The sequence below is a fragment of the Prosopis cineraria genome, unplaced genomic scaffold (genome assembly GCF_029017545.1).
Source record: "Prosopis cineraria cultivar Desert tree isolate PC_DT_omini unplaced genomic scaffold, ASM2901754v1 PC4, whole genome shotgun sequence".
Lineage (NCBI taxonomy): Eukaryota > Viridiplantae > Streptophyta > Magnoliopsida > Fabales > Fabaceae > Prosopis > Prosopis cineraria.
This window is the reverse complement of record NW_026555335.1, coordinates 29,900,844-29,905,906: the sequence shown is the minus strand read 5'-3', so window position 1 is coordinate 29,905,906 and position 5,063 is coordinate 29,900,844. Positions and strand designations below refer to the sequence as shown.

The following is a 5,063-nucleotide window of genomic DNA, read 5'->3' as shown; positions in this document are numbered from 1 at the left end:
ACAAGTTTTAATGTCCTAATTATACAATATATTTGTACAAAATTCACTATTATGATTATATATGTATTAGAATATTGTACAATATAAATAATATTAATTTAATATTAATTTGTGTAATACTCAATATTATTTAATATTAACTAAAAACGCGAAAACTTTTTCCAACAAAGTCTTCCAAGGTGAATAATGAGCTTAATGAGTTCGCACAATGAATCATTTCTATAGGAGATAGGAAGATTATAGAAAATAAACAATGGGAAGAAAAAGATCATTATTCCATATGTCATTTACTATAATGCTCAATTAAACTTATAGAGTGTATAGTTAAATCTACATATCTAAATTTTATTATTCATCTCATTCAGGATTAGTGACTAATTTATTTTAAAGATAGGGCCATATTAGCACTTACATTGTCTATAGTGGATAAGGTTGATGAATATATGCTATCCATGCATTCTTAGAGATGAAGTGTTGTGTTTACGTTTAAATAGTGTGAGCAAGTAAGATGGAAATATTGACTCGATGGATTACTTTGTATTCCATTGAATTCCTTAACTCAATAGAGTTTGGCCTCCTAAATCATGCATTGAAGCTTAAGGTTGGATCCCTTATTATACTTTTAGAAGTATTATTAAATCTCTTGATCTATGTGATAACATGTGTTTAATTGTTATGGAGACAAGAAAACATATTCTCAAAGTATCAACAATTTTAGGTTCAAATGCTGGGATAAAGATCTACATTCTACGAATTGATATATCACCTTCTAACTCTCGATTGCCATTTACTCTTTACAGAAGACAATTTTCTATTTTATCATTCTTTGCTATTACCATAAACAAAAGCCAATGTTATAACTTGCTTAGTATTGGGCCGTGCTTACTAAGACTTGCCTTTACACATGGCCAGTTATGCATTGTTGTGTCTCAAGTGTGAAATAGGAAAGGGTCGAAGTTTTTTTTTTTTACACATAGGTATCCTCTTATTAAAGATAATCTTATTCGGGACATTATCGAACATTAAATGTGGGCACTTATCTTAGTAAGCATTTGAACCTTAGTCACCACTTTGTGAGAGATTGGCTCCTTGTACTAACCCAACCGTATTAGTAAAGGGTTGAAAATGTTAATACTTAATGCAGATGATAACCCTACAGATGTTATTGCAATCGTAGACCAACAATCTAACTGATGTATGTATGACAGCCATCTATCGTTGAGATGATTTACTTTTCTAATTGTTATTGTTATCTATCTTTTTTTATTTATTGTAACAATTTGTTGCATCCATCTTCCATTTGTATTTAAAATTTATCTATTATGTTATCTCATGCTTTTTCATTTGTTATCATTTTTTTAATATTAATTATTAATTGAGTAGCTATATATTTTATTATTTTACTAATATAAATACTTAATATGTATTAATTGTCACTATTTAACACTTAAAAGAATATATAAAAATAACATCTCGTGCAACTCACGGGTAATTGACTAGTATACATACATACATACATACATAAGATCAAGTATACATGTCTTAACCGAATCATGGGTAATCAGCTCTCTATTTCTCTTGTGATTTTACTTGGATGCAAGCTGGTTAATTTTGCAGAAATAAATTATTATTTCCTTAAGGTTTCATTTGAAAAGATAATGCACACATTTAATTCATACATACAATAAATTTATTATTGGATTTGATTTTTTAATTTATTGAAAACATGATCACAAATTTCAGTCTACTTGTTTTAGAATAATTGCAATCAGCATTTTCTGTCAAACCATTATCATCATCATCCAATCACATTGAATATTATTCCTAATACTAACCATAATTATGATTGTGATTTTACATTTAAAATTAGGTGACCATTGTTATATACAATTATTTCCAATTTCCCATTAATATCTGCATTTCCTATTCCCATTTAAAAATATATTCTCCCAAAATGCATTTAAAGATCAAATCGTGGAGCAATTTTGAAAATTTGTGATTCCTATTATCACCCATAATCAATGATTCATCATATATATAGAATACTCCATCAATATATATATATATATATATATATAATAGTAGATATTTATTTTTTATATTAAAAAATTATTTACTCAATTTGAAAAATTTCTCGTCAATATTACACGATAATCAATCTTTAATCTTGCCCTATATAGAGCACAGAATTAGTTGATCAGATGAATAATTATTGTTATATCATCATGTGATTTTCTGATTGAATTAATGGGGTGGGTTTTCAATTTTCCTCCTTTCAACGCGTGCTGATCAATAAGAAATTGCTCTCCCGTCCTTTTGTTTTCTCACATTTCCTTCATTGCTAGTTAATTTGTTCTCTTTCATTCTTCTTAACCGATGTTTTGTCATTTGTATTTTCAATTTCCGGTCTTCCATCAACAATCCTGCAGACCTTCCTTGTAATGTAACATCTCAAAAATTAATTTCTAAATAATTTAATTAATGGAGAGTAATTAAGTAAATTTATGTAATAATTATTTGATGATGGTTTGAGACAAAAAATAGGTAATTGGGCTTTGAAGGGTACTGAGCTGCTTGGGCCAAGTGGTTTAATATTAGCATTTTTAATTTTAATTTTAATCAATTTAAATAAAAAGATATGTTATAATTAATATATATAACCATAACAAATTTAAGTAATCACCTACTTACAATTAAGAAAAAAGGTGCAAGTAATCACAGAAATTGTGATTCAATTCAATGAAAAGTTGTTTGATACATATAGCAAGATTTAGTTTCGCTGCTCATCTCATGGTGCTCATCACCAAGACAGCATTTTACAATGTTAATTTCTTTTCTTTTCTCTTTTTAAATTACAAAATTGTTAATTAATAATAAATAAATTTTACCAAATTATTTATTTTAATATTTAATAAATAAATAAATAAATTTGACTTGTTAAATTTAACCTGAATAGTTCATATAGAAATTTGGTCTAAACAGTTTAGAATTGTAATAAAAAAATAGAACTATAACTAAACCATATTTTATAAAATATTTTTTTATGTTATTATTTTTCACTAATGAGAGATAATATCATTTAAAGTATGGTCAAGTATTAAATATAAGTACTTTTTTTTGACCATGAATTTAAAGATTATTTGTTACATACAAAAAAAACTCGCTCATTTTGTTAAATTCATTTTTTATTTTAAACTATTCAAGTTTTTTTAACAATTTTTTAGTAAAGTTCTAAATTGATCAGACCAAAATTTTATCTGTGTTCAGGTCAAATTTAGAAATTAAATTTATTTCTTTATTAACATTAAAAAATAATTTTATAATATTTATTTATTATTATAATATTAATTTTGTAATTGAAAAAAAAGAAAAAAAAATAAATTTTCAGTGTTTTGGTGCCGAGTACCACCATGAGCATCGAAACCGAATCCCGCCTGTATAACGTGGATGCTGATCGATTCTGGCCGGAACGATATTCATTCATTTTTTATATTCTTTTTCTTGGGGATAAAGGATATGACTTGGGGCCGAAGAAAAGCATGACTTGGGGCCGAAGAAAGCCGAGGACTTTAAATACCCCATTAATGCCAGGCATTTGTCAAGGCGCTTCAATAATCTTCTTCCAAGAAAATCACTCCAACAAATTTCATTCATTTCTTCTGCCTTGGTTCCACCGCCACTTGAGCCTCAGTCTCACTCACATGGCAATTCTTCTTGGTCCTCCTGAGATCTATAACTCCGACAACAATGCCCCACCATCCGCGGTCGTCGATGACGTCATCACTTCCGGTGATCTTTTTATGAATCTCATGGTGGCCAATTTCAACAAAACCCAAAAACCAGCGTCAAAACATGGGCTTAACGGAGAATAATTCTCCAACCTTCCTCTCCACGGCGACCCTTGCCTTGATTTCTTCTTCCATGTTGTTCCTGACACTCCCTCTTCTTCTCTGATACAGAGGCTTCAATTGGCTTGGTTTCATAACCCCTTAACAACCCTCAAGCTCGTTTGCATTCTCCGAGGAGTGAGAGGAACGGAAAGTCTGATAAAGGAGGATTTTACAGCGCCGCCTTATGGCTTTACACCAATCATCCCAGAACCCTCGCGTTCAACGTCTCCTCATTTGCTGACTTTGGCTACTCAAGGACTTGCCTGAGATTCTCTATAGAATTTTGGAAGGCCTTGAAGTGCGAAAACTTCAAAAAGAGGAATGGCTGCAGAGGAAAGGAAGCAAGAAGCATAACAGGAAATCTCGAAGGAGCAAGGCCACAAAGATCGGTTCCAACGATGACCCAGAAAGAGATAGCTCATGTTACAAGGCAAGATAAAAGAATAGCAATGGCTAAGAAAGTCGTACAAAGATATCAGAGTGATCTAACTTTCGCTTTACTATACGATCATATCTCTGATCATTTTGCTGATGTTTGAAGACAGATATAGAGTTTCTCAAATGTGGGAAACCAGAAAAGATTAGCCTCGCTGCCAAATGGTGTCCATCTATTGATTCCTCATTTGATCGTTCTACACTGCTTTGTGAAAGCATTGCAAGGAGGATTTTCACCCCGAGAATCCTATCCAGAGTATCGAGATGTTGAAGAAGCCCATTATGCTTATAGGATTCGCGATCGTTTAAGGACGGAAATTTTGGTGCCGTTAGGAAAGCTCTGGAATTGCCAGGGTATATATTGGTGCCAATCAGTGGAGCTCAATACCACTACAACAGGGTAGCCTCAGTGGCCATGAAATTCTATGAAAAGAAATTCATGAAGCATGACGAGGAAGATTTAGCAAGTACCTGGAGGATGTCAAATCAGGCAAATCAACTATAGCAGCCGGTGCATTGCTTCCCCATGAGCTCATAGCCTCGCTACATGATGATGATGAAGATGAAGATGAAGATGAAGATGGTGATCATGGCCAAGTAGCAGAGCTTCAGTGGAAGAGAATGGTGGACGACTTACTCAAGAAAGGGAAACTAAGGAGCAGCTTAGCCATCTGTGATGTTTCGGGAAGTATGAGTGAACCCCAATGGAGGTATCTGTGGCAATGGGGATTTGGTATC

At 31.8% G+C, this 5,063-nt stretch overlaps 1 pseudogene; it reads left to right on the top strand.

The window, feature by feature from the left end:
* Window positions 1–3,614: 3,614 nt before the first annotated feature.
* LOC129308939 (uncharacterized) overlaps window positions 3,615–5,063 on the top strand; it is a 7,826-nt pseudogene continuing 6,377 nt past the window's right edge.